The sequence below is a fragment of the Rissa tridactyla genome, chromosome Z (assembly GCF_028500815.1).
Source record: "Rissa tridactyla isolate bRisTri1 chromosome Z, bRisTri1.patW.cur.20221130, whole genome shotgun sequence".
NCBI classification, from domain to species: domain Eukaryota; kingdom Metazoa; phylum Chordata; class Aves; order Charadriiformes; family Laridae; genus Rissa; species Rissa tridactyla.
Window position 1 is genome coordinate 2,883,801 of NC_071497.1, and position 14,783 is coordinate 2,898,583.

A 14,783-nucleotide genomic window follows, 5' to 3' on the forward strand; every position below is an offset into this window, starting at 1 on the left:
CTATTTGTCTACTAAATAGTTTGAAGAATTAATTCTTCACAGCCAGCGAAGAGACGTCTTGAAAAACTGATGCGTTCCAGAGTCAAGCCTGTGAAATGTGCTAATTGTGAGAAGAAAATTAGTTTAAAAAAATGAAGTAATTTGAACATTTGGCTAAAATGCCCTGCAAAGTGAATTAAAGTTGAACCAAAGAAAGTAGGGCCTTTTTTCTGTATATTTATGCATGCTTCTGTAGCTCATTGCTTATGCGGACAGGATGAGTCAGTAGAAAATCAGGTCTGAAAAAGCTCAACAACATCTCTTCCGATGTGGTCAAAATAGTTTACACTCTGCTTTTTTGACATTTGATGGTAGATTTCAAGAGCAAAAAAAGTCAGGTAATCTTTGGAAGTTGGCTTTTCATTCAAATTTTGGCAGCGTATTTTGAGGACACTTGCTACAAATAAAGTATATTTGACTAGTCAATGCAGCATTTAAAGACAAATTTAAGCTCTACTCTTCCTGTAACTCTTTTCAAAATACGTCGGGAGAGAAACTAATTAAAAATCAGACTGTATTTTTATTTCTCCTATAATTGGACCCAGTGACAAGACATTCTTTTCCTGCAACAGGCTTGCTGTTTCCAAAGTCTATGAAGATCCACATTATCAGGAGAAGGGTTATGTTTGTTTGGGGTTTTTTGTTGTTGTTTTTTTTGTTTGTTTGGTTTTTTTAGCAGCAAATATTCTGTGCAATAATCAAATATTGTGTGCAATAATCTTGCAACTTCGGGTGGTGTCAGAACACAGGAAGAAAATGAAGCACAGGAATCTACAAGAGGCTCCAATCACTGCACCTAAGAATAAAGAAACAGACAATTGTAGAAGAATAAAAAAAATTACTCTAACAAGAAAGTGTTGAAAAATAAAAGGCACCATAGATCTTACAGTTCTTGCCAGGAAACCATCTATCAGGAGACTACTAAAGAGGTATCATTTTTGGGAGTTTGCCAATGGGACCTGATGATATGCCAAAACAGGTGTCTTAACATTAGGACAAAAGATAAAAGCTCAGACACTTCAATAGTTTTCATCACTGGAAGCTGAGGAGCAAGACTCTGCTCCTAAGAGAGGGAGTTACCCTTCTTTCCCTTGGCAGAAGGATACGGGAAGAACAGAAGGATACAGCACATATATTTTAATCAATGTGAAACCAGATCAGAGCAACATTAAGCCCTGAACCACTGTCTTTGGAAGGGTTGTCACTGGGATGCTAAAAAAAAAAATAATTTTAAAGCCTATGCTTATTTTGCTTAACCCTCCAAATGCAACGAAACATCATCTGGCCATTTTTTATTTTTATTTTTTTAGTGATTGTACTAATGAGCTCCCAAGTTTGCAACACAGAGGATGACTTCAGGTCTATGGCTCCAAAGCTCTGGCTGTGCCTGGGTTGCCAGCTGGTTGCCTTCCGCAAGCCCAAATCAGCACACCACAGCACCCTTCTGCTCTGCACGTCCAAGTTTCCTACGGAAACCTGAATATGTTTGTGTATATGAGGGGGCTGCCAGGAGGAGGGTGCATGCCTGAATCCTGTTATCGTGTGAGCTGACACGCGGCCACGTGCTACCAGACCTGGGAGGCGCCCGCGGCTCCCCTCGTGTGGACTTATCTCATGTGTCTGAGGTCTCGGAGTCGCGGCATTTTCCTACTTTGCCAGGGTGCTCGGCTACATTCACAAGCACTTGTAAGGCTCACATATGCTACAGTAATAAGTCTTAAAAATAGACAAAAGGCAGATTTATAAGCCGCTCATCAAAGAAAGTGTCAAATATTTTTTGACTCTTCTAAATTGTTCTACACTTCCTTGTACAAAAATAATTTTTAGCGGTGCAGACTGGAAAAAGTCCTAGCCAGTAGTGATTTCTACTTACTTGTGCGACTGCAGAATAGGCTATATTACCTACAAATAACTGGATACCCACTTCATACTCAGTCCACTGAAGCAAAGAAATTCACATGATGAGATAAGTAGATTAGGACAAATTCAAGGCAGACCTTCCCTCACAGATCCCTCTATGCCCCTTCCACTCCCGCTCTGGAAGAAACATCTGCCTATTTGATCTGAAATAGCATATTACGGCTCTTTTAGTGAGTAAGATTACAGATTTTGATTAATTCACCAGCCTCTGTGCTTTACTTTTTCTAACAAGGAAGGTGACTGTCTACTATAATCATCATTACAAGGTTAGAATAATGGTGGCATATATCTTTGGTCTCTACCCAAATGCTGCATGTTTTGGTATCAAGACTCCTTAATTAAAAGGATATTCAGTGACAAGCAAACTAACAGCACTTCACATTAAGCTGAATTATAATACCCAAACACTTTATTGTATTTCTGCCAGTTCCAGTAACTCTGTAATTGCATCCGCATTCTGACATGCTTCTGCTGATATCACAAATGCATTGTGGCATCTGAGTCTCAAACACACCCCTCATTTTGCTAAGCTGGGAACAAAAGGATAGCACATGGAGAAAATATTGGCTTTAAATGCTGTGTAAATATTGCCGAGTAAAGCATCACTGCTCAATAAAACACATGCATCAGCAAAATGCCAGGCGAACAACCAGCCTGCAAGGCAGGGTCTGAACACATGAAGATGCTTATGGTTCTTCACTAGCTTCAGGTCTCCATATCATAGAATCGTAGAATCATAGACTGGTTTGACTTGGAAGGGACCTCAAAGATGATCTAGTTCCAACCCCCCTGCCCCGGGCAGGGACACCTCCCACCAGCCCAGGCTGCTCCAAGCCCCGTCCAACCTGGCCTTGAACCCCTCCAGGGATGGGGCAGCCACAGCTTCTCTGGGCAACCTGGGCCAGGGGCTCACCACCCTCACTGGAAAAAATTTCTTCTTAATCTCTAACCTAAATCTCCCCTCTTTCAGTGTAAAACCCTTCCCCCTCGTCCCACGGCTCCCCTCCCTGCTCCAGAGTCCCTCCCCAGGTTTCCTGGAGCCTCTTTAGGGCCTGGAAGGGGCTGGAAGTTCTCCCCGGAGCCTTCTCTTCCCCAGGCTGAATCCCCCCAGCTCTCTCAGCCTGTCCCACAGCAGAGGGGCTCCAGCCCTCCCAGCATCTCCGGGGCCTCCTCTGGCCCCGCTCCAGCAGCTCCGTGTCCTTCTGCTGTTGGTGCCCCAGGGCTGGAGGCAGCACTGCAGGGGGGTCTCACAGAGCGGAGCAGAGGGGCAGAATCCCCCCCTCGCCCTGCTGCCCACGCTGCTGGGGATGAGCCCAGGCTGCGGGGGGTTTCTGTGCTGCCAGGGCACATTGCGGGTGAATGTTGAGCTTCTCGTCCACCAACACCCCCAAGTCCTTCTCCTCAGGGCTGCTCTCAAGCCATTCTCTGCCCAGCCTGGATTTCTGCCTGGGGTTGCCATGACCCAGGTGCAGGAGTTTGCACTTGGCCTGAACTTCATGAGGTTCACACAGGCCCACCTCTCAAGCCTGTCCAGGTCCCTCTGGACGGCATCCCTTCCCTCTAGTGTGTTGATTGCTCCACACAGCTTGGCGTTCTTGGCAAACTTGCTGAGGGTGCACTCAATCCCACCATCCATGTCGCCAACAAAGATGTCAAATATGCACGTGATAGTTAAATACCCACCCTATCTTACAGTCCTTTGCCCCAACTCACATCCCTTGCCTTATGGCTTGCCCCTGCTGTTCCTCCTGCACCACAGGTCCTCATCCCTGTCTTTCCTCTGGCTGCCACCACGGATGATACTTGAAATCTGTCCACTGATGCTGCTGTGGTCCTGCATGTCAGAGAGGACACGACTGGCCACAGACAGTCCTCAGAGAGGACACGACACACTGGTTTGCCTTGGCAGGAGGCATCACCCGCAGTACGTCCAGTTCCCGTGCAAATGTACCAGCTGCAGGATCACAGGGGACCCATTCCCTCAAAAATTTCTACCAAAGATGCTCAGACACCAGGAGAGAGGTACAGCATCCCCAGCCAGCCTTCCTCCCAGCATTTTCTGCTGGCCGCTGTTTTCTGCTTTTCCCACTTTATTTTTCACTCTTCTCCTGAAATGGCTTTGTTTCTTTTAAAACGTCAGTTGTTGGGTAGTTAATAGTGGCATTAACAGCTCAAAAGGAAAATGGGAGAGAAAGGCTGGGGGGCTGGGAGGGATGCCGGGCAGAAGAAGAAGCACTGATAGCAAGGCCACAGAAAATTACTGGTAAGTGGTGTCTGGGTTTGACCTGCAGATCAGGTACACAGAGCACTTTTTCTTCGAGAAAGGAATGATAGCTACTTACCAAAACTCTGTCGGTTGTAAGTCTCTCATGTTGAGTATAAAAGCCCGGCTGCAGAGAAAGACCACTTATCTTTTACCCACGACAGTCCAAAAAAGAAATGGCAGCGAGCAAGAACACCTCTTCAGTTTTTACTGCGAGCTGGATCAGCCTCATAAATGCCTGAACTCATATATAAAAATGTTAATGTTTTCCAATTGCTATTCTGAATTTATATTTATTGCAATACAACGTATCCATTAGCACATCTATCACTGGTAAATTTGTTACTGCTTCAAATATACAGTACATAACGTTGCAGCAATTTCATTTTACAAGCTAATAATGTACTGTAATGTAGCTTACAATATCATGTAGATGTATTTGATTAGGGAGGTTCAACAGTCAGTCAGGTTGAATAGTGGATTATATGAGAATCAAGTTTTTAACTTATTTACTGTACAAATGAACAGCTTTGGTGCACATTAAATGTGTTAATTTAACAGGTGTGTCGTTTTATTTCCTCAAATATTCATCGAAGAGGAACAAATGTTATTTTGACTCAAACTGAAGCACAGTAGACCTAGAGTGTTTTTTGACACTTTACATGTTGATTCTTTAAAAGAGGGTCGTAATTGTACTTAATTGTTTTCTAAATTTATTTAACTGCTGCATTCCACTGATTGCAGTAACTTCCCAAGAGCAGGAGATGTAACCAAAATATGTTCTCCTGAAATGTTATAAAAATACAGTGATAGGCCTTTTTGCAAAAAAAAAAACCCAAATCTTCAAAAATATAGTACCTCGGAGACAATTTTTTGGTAAAGTTTTCCACTTTGTTGAAAAAAAGAGGTGTCGTTCTTCCTACGTGCCTTTGCCGAAAATTGCCGCTGCGTGCTGCGCAGGGAGGCAACGTCCGCTGTGCCATCGGCAAGGCACAGGGCGAGACAGGGGGGTCCTCACGCACATCGTCCTTCCCCAGGTCCCCTGGGTGGGAGTGTGACACCTCCAGCGGGCTGAAAGGTAGGGTGGGATTGATACGAGTCGATATTTGTCTTCTTGTTCCACCAACCATTCATAGAATCACAGAATCATAGAATGGTTCGGATTGGAAGGGACCTTAAAGATCATCTAGTTCCAACCCCCTGCCATTCGTATTCCGCCAAAAGAAATCCAGGGCTGTGTTTTAGGAAAGATGCCTACCAGGGTTTCAAAAGTGTCCTTGAAAACTTGTTTTTGAAAGAGTGTCATTTTGGAAGGGCGTAGGTGCATTGAGATGAATCCATAAATTTTCCCAGGGACTTACCTTCACCCTCTGGAGCCTGCAGCTGGTGCATCATGTAGATCAGAGATTCCTCTAGGCTCCTGCTCGTTACCACGCAGGTCAATACAGACATCATCAGACATCATCATCAGGGCTGGAGACCTTTGCAAGACCCAAATCTGGCTTGTGGGTGAGCGGGCAATGCCTGCTTCTGTTCCTAACTCACACGAGGAGCAAGCTCATCTGGGACACCTCTTCTGCGTGCAATTAGGTAAGAGACGGGAAACACATTCATAAGGATATGTTTGCAGAACAGCACATAGGCAGTGTTGTTTTGTTTTGTTTTGGTTTTTTTTTCGAATCACGTCTACAGATATTGTCTTTGGGATGCACATTTATCTCGAGTTTTACTGCTTAGGTAACTAGACTCAATTGAGAAGCCAGAAGTTATCAGGCTAAATTAGTCATTGCTAAAATTCTGTGCTCAACGTCATGTTTGTACATCCATGAAAAAAATGAAGAAGCGTTTTAGCTCCCTAATCCACTCCTGCTCCTTGCAGTACATTCCAGCTGAGAAATGGGACACAACAGGAAATAGTTTACAGTTTTTTTATACGAAAGGGGACTATAACTGTCACTTCTGTTTAGCTTATAGTTTCCCGAGTTTTGCCAGTCTTTTAGCCCATTCAGATAGGATAGCTTTTAATTTAGCTGTCGTCATTCATAAACTACCCACATGAGTATTGCGGCAGGGAAAAATTACGTGAATGACTTCTGGAAACACTGACTTCCTAAGGACTGTTATGAGAAGTAATATCGTGTTATATCTGCAGTCATCTTTGGTACCAGGGATCAGCGGAGAGCCGAGGGAAAGAGTTTGACACAGACAGGGCAGAGTTACTGGGAAGGTGAGCTAACTTATACAGTGTTAATGAAGAGAAGTATTTTTTCCCTTGTGATAAATTGAAGTGACATGCGAGGGTGGACCTTCATAATCCACCCTTTACTCCCCTAGGGCAAAATCTCTTAATGGGCTGGGTCCAATTTCACTAAAGGCGATGGAGATTCTTAATTGGCTTCAATAGGCTTTGGATGAAGGCCACAGAAGTTACGTGGATCAAAATATTTTCGTCCATCTAGCTGGATGGCAAGAAGCGGCTGCGATGATAATGTTTGTGCGATCAGTTTTTGCTTTTATGCTGCTGTTTCACTGTGGGGAAAAAACATGTTTGTTGTTTGTTTCTCTGTCCAATAGACATCTACAGCTTTCTAATGTCATGCAGAGGACACTAATGCAATATATTATGCATGCTATCTATGTTCTGTTATGTCATTGGCTTTCACCTCGCCTCATTTGTCTATTGAGTCTAGAAGGTGGTTGAGGGGTGATGAGAAGGGAAATACCCTAAATCTGTCAGAATTACTTAGACATGTTGATATGTTTTGAAAAAAATGAGTATTCATTGCCGTGTGTTGCTTTTCCAAGGTAAATTTCTGAACTGGCACATGTTAAATTCTTTAAATGTGCACAATTGCATTGATCACCCTCTATTTTATTACTTTTCCAGGTATGCTATCAATAATTTATTATTAATCAATGTTTATTAAAGAGAGACACTAATATTCTCAGGAAAAAAACAACAACCTATACCTACCCCGAGCCACATTTTCCATTTCGGATTTTTGTTTACACATTTATTTCATATTCCACCTATCCTCTCTGTGCTTTAGTAATGTACTTTCATCGTGAGATAAAACAAGTACGGTAGGAATGCTCCACACAGCCCCCTGTGACTAAAGAGCACACAGTCCCACCCACGGTGATATTGTCAGCACCCATGCAGTACCGTGTGTATTTTCACAAATCAAGACTTTAACTGAAAATACCCAGTCTTTTCTGGATCTTATTCATGCAATTTACTGAATGATATTCTCGCGAGTTTCCTTATCCTGTTTTACTCCTATTTTTTTTTTTCTGTGAAAAAAAATAAAGGGAAAGACTTGAAAATATTGTGACAGCTTTTATTACGATGTTAAAAAGAAAAGGAGCTGCTGACTGTTAGCCTGAATGATTAATATCCTGTACAATTTAGCCTGAGATGGGGAAACAACATATTCTGAAATCCTTGATTGCTTAAAGGTCTTGGACCTCTACTATTCAATGTGTTTTATTACATTTCACAACACAGAATAACATAACATAGCTTCCATCTCACCATTATACCTGATTCCACAGAACTTCTGCGTGTAAGGAAAAATACTTTTGCATACAGCATTTTTAGAAATGTTTCCATTTAAAGCATATGCCTATTGATTCATGAAACCCCCAGAACTGTTTGTGGAACCCCTAAAACTGTTCACATTGGCTAATAAAAGAAAAATAAAGTCACTACTGAAATAAACACCTTTTTGAACATTGCATTATGATTTCAGAAAAGATAATGAATAGTAAATTCAGCGCTGTCTTGGCTAATTTGTAATGTGAAGGTGTCACCAGATGTTAGGTTTTCAAGTTGCCTGTTTGCAGCAACTCTTTTCAGACTCGGGCAGCAGTCGCTCATGTGCTATAGGCACCCCCTCTTGCTTCCAAACTCTCATAAATTAATAAAGTAAAACTCCCTTGCCTTTGCCAGTAAAACACAAAACAAAAAATAAACTCTCCAAAGGCTCCATATCCTCTGGTCTGAAATAAGAGGGAGATAATTAATTTAATTAGGACTCAAAATAAAATATGAAAAATATCCTCTAAGAACTTGTCCAAAGGATAAAGCACAGAAAAACAAAGAATACAATGGAGACATTTTTTTTCCCCTCTATGTGTATCTTTTGTTTTCTTTTCATGCAAAAAAACAAATGATGAACTTTGGATGTACTCTAGTCTGTTCTTTTCTTTTTTTTTTTTTTTTTTTTTTTAGAGACTCCATCATATCCCCTGCTTCCTGTGAAAAGAACAGGGTACTACAAATAGTCCTAATCCAAGTCAACACCATTTTGCTCCTCTGGAGAGGGACTGAGAAGCGGAGAGAAACAAACCAACACACGGTCAAAGGGAATGCAGATAAGTACGTAACAGAACGGACAGTGAATCCAACTGAAAAAAATTCTCTCTCCTTCTCCAGTTCTCTCTCTTGTACACATCTACACACTTGATTTATTTGTGAAACGGTGTCTTCTAAACATAGAATTTTGCATAGCGGAAAGGCAATTAAACAGAACAGCTTGAAGCTGCCAATCACTCCAACTACCAACAAAAGCATCTACTATCAAAGCAAATAATGTAAATGTATAAAAAAAAATACATTCTATCAAAGCAAATAATGTAAACAGGCAAGTGAAAAATAAGCTTGTTTATCACCTGTCATAGGAAAGTATACGTTTTTTAGCCCTCCCCCTTCAGGATATGTCTTTTTTTTGTATTTCATTACATTAATTTGTCCATTTATCTGACATGGAAGGTAAGAAACAATAGCAGAAGTTAGCTTTTCTGCACGTTTTTCTGTTGGGGAAGCATACTACTGTTATTGCACGTTGGTTTTTTTTTTTTGGCTTCTGGTGTACAAATAAATTGACAGTCGCAGCTTATCATCACTTAAAGATGCATGTGCATGCTGGAGTTTACTGAAACATGATTGGCTGCTACATAAATCAATCTGATAGAGATCGGTCCCATGAAAAAAAGATAAATCATTAGCCTGTGCTTTTGGAATGTAATTCATTTTAGATAGTGATTATTGATGATTTCATTCCACTGGTACATGTACATGTCTAGACCATGTTTTTGTATAAAATGTTAAAACAGTGGAATGTGTTCATTTCAAGAAAGACCATGAAGAAATAATTATTAAAACCTTGTTACTGCAACACTCCCAATGTAAAATTTTCATGCAGAAAACTTGCTTTCTTTTAAAGTCAAATCCATGGCTTTTACAATTATAATTTAGCCATCTCCCTTGCATGCAACGTTTTCTTGTGTATCACCAGAAGCTTTTCTCCACCAGAATAAAGGTTCTGTGCAGGCACGTTCATATGGCGTCATGGTGACACTAGATTTTGCCGGTGTGCAGTATGTCAGACAAAGCCATTCACTCAAACATCCTCAAATTGTCCCAGTTTGGGTTAACCCTTGTTACCGAGGGGAAGTTCTTTGCTTGTGCAATAATTTGGGTTCATATTAGTTGGTAGCTAAACACGTAACTATTTTGTTTTTACACCATGCATCATGATGATGGCAACAAAATGGACTTCGAGGACATCTTGTGTAGACACCTAATGGTTTCTCGCAGCATCGCGGTAAAGGAGGTGAGCACCCTTGTGCCGTTGTGCAGACGCGGAATATGAGCCAGAGAACAGTAGAGATTTATCAAGAGCTCATAGCGAGCCAGTGGTAGAAGGATATTTCTGAAACATCACCCTGATTTCCACTTTCAGTGTGTTTTAAACGCTGAATCACATGCAAGCTCTGTGCAAGCCGAAACTGAGTCCCTCAGCAAGGAAAATTTTATGTTCTTAATATTTTCTATGCAACTTTTACTTGGTTTCCACTTCCTTTCTCTCCCCTCCACCTCTTTTTTGAAACTGATCAAAGCATACATTCCCTCCAGAAAGCAATCTCATCTATAATAAGCCATTATCAAAGCCAAAAAATAAAGCATTCCGGAAAACACCTTTAAATACTAAAAACATTTTATTATGGCTAATTCAGAATCAGCCAAACAGAATGCTACCAAACTTTCCAGAAGAATTTACCTTCTGGCTGAGAACAAGCATGGAAAATTCAGGGCAGTTCTTCAAATGTTTACTCTTACTGATCTCACCTCCCTGTAGAAAGCGCAGAGGGGCAAATGAAAGATAGGTGGGCACTGTGCTCTCCGGGTGGAGGAGATCTCAGCCTCTCGAGAAACGTTTGAGAAACGTTCGCAGCGGAGGCACCGAGTGGTCCTGAGTTGGGAAAAACTTCCAGGTTCACTGACAAAAATATTTCTGCAACTCCTTCCTCCAGAGGACGTAGATTTTGAAGTTTGCACCTTATTTTGGGGAGATGCTTTCTGAACTTGTATGCCTGTCTCTCTGCCTGTCCCTCCATCCATCTCTTTTTCTAGCAGGCTACTCCGAGAAGATATTTTTTGCAGGTTTCTCTGCTGTGTCGTCACAAGCTGCATGCAGGAGGCCCACAGAGCAAGCTCTCAAACAGCAGCATTTTTCACTCATTCACAGAAATCCTCCAGTTTTGCTGCAGATGTTTTTCTGCCATTCTTTGCATCTCCACTTTCTGCTTATACTGCAGAGCTCCATTCCCATTGGTTTTTTCGATGAATAGAGAGCTGGAGGAAAGAGGAAAAGAAGGGAAAGGGATGGAAAAAGGAAAAGAAAAAGGCAAGGAAATTGCAGAGGGAAAATCTGTAATTTTCTGCAATTCCCAACAAGCACTAACAGCAGAGTCATTTTTTTCATGGCCTTGGGGACACTTGCATTTGAGCAATCACCACCTTCTTGAAAATCTTCTGAGACAGTCAGGTTGTTTAAATTGGCTTGTTTTAAATGGGTATAAATTTAACATCACTTACAAAGAGTCTGGGTATTAGCCCAAGGACACCTTGCTTTTGTATCATTGGTTCTGTCATTTCCCGACTTTCTGAAGATTACAGGATTGTTTGCTGTTTTGACAGAAAGCCGACACAATATACATTTATTTCCAATGAAAAAGAAATAAATATAGCCCGGTTATAGCTACATAACAATAAGGTTATTCTAGGAACTAATTGATCTTACAGTAAGTCTGATTTTGTTATATCTGACACTGATGAAAAAGATTATGCTAACTACTAGTAGGTTGCTAGTGTGTTTACAGTGAAACACTTAAGCATATTTTTGTCAAATGCATTTGTGTAGGCACCTTTTGCAGGGAGGGGGAAAATCAAACTTAATTGTTCTGAGTTCTGCAGTCAGAAATAAAAGTTACTCTTTGCTGGGCACTAGGTTTATGGAAGTCTTTGAATGCTACAAACTTTTTCCAAGTGATGTTTTATAGAATTGCTTTTAAAAACCCCAGAGGGTAAATAGTATTCTCAGAATAAACAGAAAAATGCTGACCTTGTCAGATTTAGCTGCTGAAAGCCAAGCTGTTTTAAGACTTGGAGGATCAAGGGTCATGGTTATAAACAACACAGATAAAAAGAAAGAAAGGAAGGAAAAAAGAAAGAAAGCTAGAAGTAAAAAAGAACTACACAGTGAATATAAGTAATAAATACGTTGACCTTGACAAGAAGGGAATGAGATATTTATGCAAAAGGCAGGGACGGGGGGAGAGGAGGCAAGGAGAGGAAGAAGAGAAAGTGCACAAACTGTACTTGGGAAAAAAATGTTTCTTAGAGCTTGTTTAAAGCCGGAAATGAGTCACTTTAGCTTCATATGTTTTTGGTTTCAAAAGGGGAGAAAGGTCAAAGCTTCTTTGTTTTAAATAAGCTGGTCACTACTTCTGAAGTGTAACATGATAGGGTTCAAGAGTCTTAATGAAACTGGTATTTCCCCGACACCCCGGGCTGCAGCACCTCGGCAGTTGCATGGTCATGTATTGTAAGCCCAGGGAGTTCTATAAACAAAGGCATGGCAGAGCGTGACTTTGCTCATGACCTTCATACCCTGGTGCTCCTGTGGCAGCCATATGGGCAGTGTGATGGCTAAATTTGCCACCACTTATATACTGTCACAAATTGCAGCTGCCTACGTGGCCCTCCACCACCAGGCTTAGAAACATGAACCGGAGCTATTGCCCGGAGCCCTGTTAAGACACCTCTTTCCAAAATGATTCTGATCGGGTAAAGTTTCACAGAAAACAAAGTGCTAGAGACACTCAAAGTGACACGAGAAATTAAAACGGCCATTAAGAAAGAAAGGTAACAGGAACACTACAGAAAAAAACAACCCAAGCCAACCCAAAAAGAGCAACGCAATTTTGAACTGGGCTTTCGGTGGAAGTGGGATTGATGGGTCTCAGGGTTTACCAGAAACATCGCTCCTGGGTCTATGGGGAGTTTGTTTATACTTCGCAGCTTCTACATCTGATGTACTACTCGGCTACACCCAGTTCTAATGGCAAGCCAAGAAACAATTGCAGAGGGAATGGAGTGACGGCAAAGAAATCAGGTAGCAATACGTTGAGCACTGTCTTGCAGTGAGGGGCTTGATGTTAAATGACTGTCTTCAGGCTGTCCAAAGAGAAAAGGCAATAAAAGTGTCCTGCATCACATTAGAAGGCAAAAGAAAAGACTACGAGCAGAACAGGAGGGGACAGATACCACTGAAAATAGATGGAACAATCTCCTGTTTTCCTATTGTTCAAATTATGCTTCTTACTACTTAAACTCTTGTTTCCCTGTTCTACTGCACAAACTTAAAACTCCTTATCCTTCCTGGTCTCGACTCTCCTACCACCACTCCCTCCTTCCTGAGTTTCTTTCCTGTCATGCTTCTGGCAACGTCCTTCTTTCCAATTGAGAATTCCTCCTCATTTCGTTTGCTCTTTCATGCTGCCCCTCGTGCCTAATGCAAGACACCAAGCTGTATCTGTTATACATCACTCCTTTGGTTTTTTGGTCACTTTCCAAGCTTTACCTCTTGGATAATACTCTGAAGTCTATATAGAATAATATCCATTTAAAACTTCTTCCCTATATTGCTCCTGTAATTATTTTAGTATTAGACTAAATGTTCTTTAGGAGAGTCATTTCTTCTTCTGGTGTTCGTAATGTATCTGCTGTAAAAGGCCATCTGTTCCCAGAACGCTAGAAACAACAATGGAAGAGCACACTCATACAATAATGTGGGGGTATGTATCACTGGCAGCAAAATTGAAAGGCAATTATGGTAATGAAAATTGTGAACTTTCAAAATGACCAGCTTCATTATTCTTCGTGGCATCAATCCCCAAACTGGGACAATTACTCAGTTTACAATAAAACTAAATAAAAGGTGACTGATTCATTGGGCATTAGCTGTTTCAGAGCTAGCTTCATGCTTGCTGTTAGAAGTTTCACTCGAAATGGCGCATTATGCAGAAGCACCCCAAGAGTCTGGATTTCCTACTTTGACCTTGCTCCAACATTCAGCTCCCTATTGTGCCCACTCCTTTCTCTCTTGAATCAATTTGCCATTCACTCAAAATTGGCCGATAATCAGAGGTAACCAATTCCTTTCGTGTTTACTTGTTTGACTTTCCCCTCACCCTTTCTGCCTACTCATGTCTGCCCCATAGTTATCTCCACTTGTGCCTGAAAGAAGTCAACCTGCCTATGGCTGCCTTGATACTGAGGCATCTGAGTCTCTGAGGATGCCCTGATCATGCAGATGTCATAAAAGTGAAATAAGATCATTGAACAGAGCAGAATGACGGTACTCCTAGCCAATGCTGCAAACACATAAAAATGCCCGTAGCTTTGCAAAAGCCAGGAGAAAAAAAAATAAAAAAATGAGGAGCCATGATAATTTCAACCTGTTTCTTGAGTATGGGACCGACAACTCAAACTGCTCCAGCAGTTGACTGCCGTGTCCAAGGTTTCTAACAGACTGAAGAGATTCTTGATCAGAAACCAGCCATCGGGGAATACTGCACTGCATCGGTGGTACAAGGGAGGGTGCTGGTCTTTATTCTGCTCAGTGAACCAGGATGAAGCACTGCTTTCTTACCTTGAAAGACTTTATGATTGTCCTCAAATAAATTGATGTTGACAAAGCATCACTAAGTCATGTTATCCCTGCTTATCCACTTGTTGGAAAAAAAATTGAACAAAATGAGAAAAAATTCGGACCTACGACAAGCTTTTCCAGACATTGAAAGTGGATGAGAATTAATCTGCAGTCCTTCTCTTTTCTTTTTCTCCCTGAAGAGAGAGAGAGAGATGCAAAATAAATACTATCTTGCTCTCCCTCTCCATTCTAAAAACAATGCACTTAGAGATTCAGAAAAGCTTCAAATATGTCATTGATCTCTGTGAATTTCTAAACCTTTTGAAAGTTTCTTTCTTACTGAAAAGTCATCAGATTAAGACCTAAATTGAAGAAGGATGTTCCTGTGAGTTAAAGCATTGGACTGGGACTCAGAGACTCACATTTCAAGCCCTGGATCTGCTATAGACTTATTTTGTGATTTTGGTTGTGATCCAGCAATGCACTTAAATTGGTGTTTAATTTAAAACCCTGGAGTAGTCCCATGAAAGTTAAGCACAGACTTAAGTCTTTGTTGAACG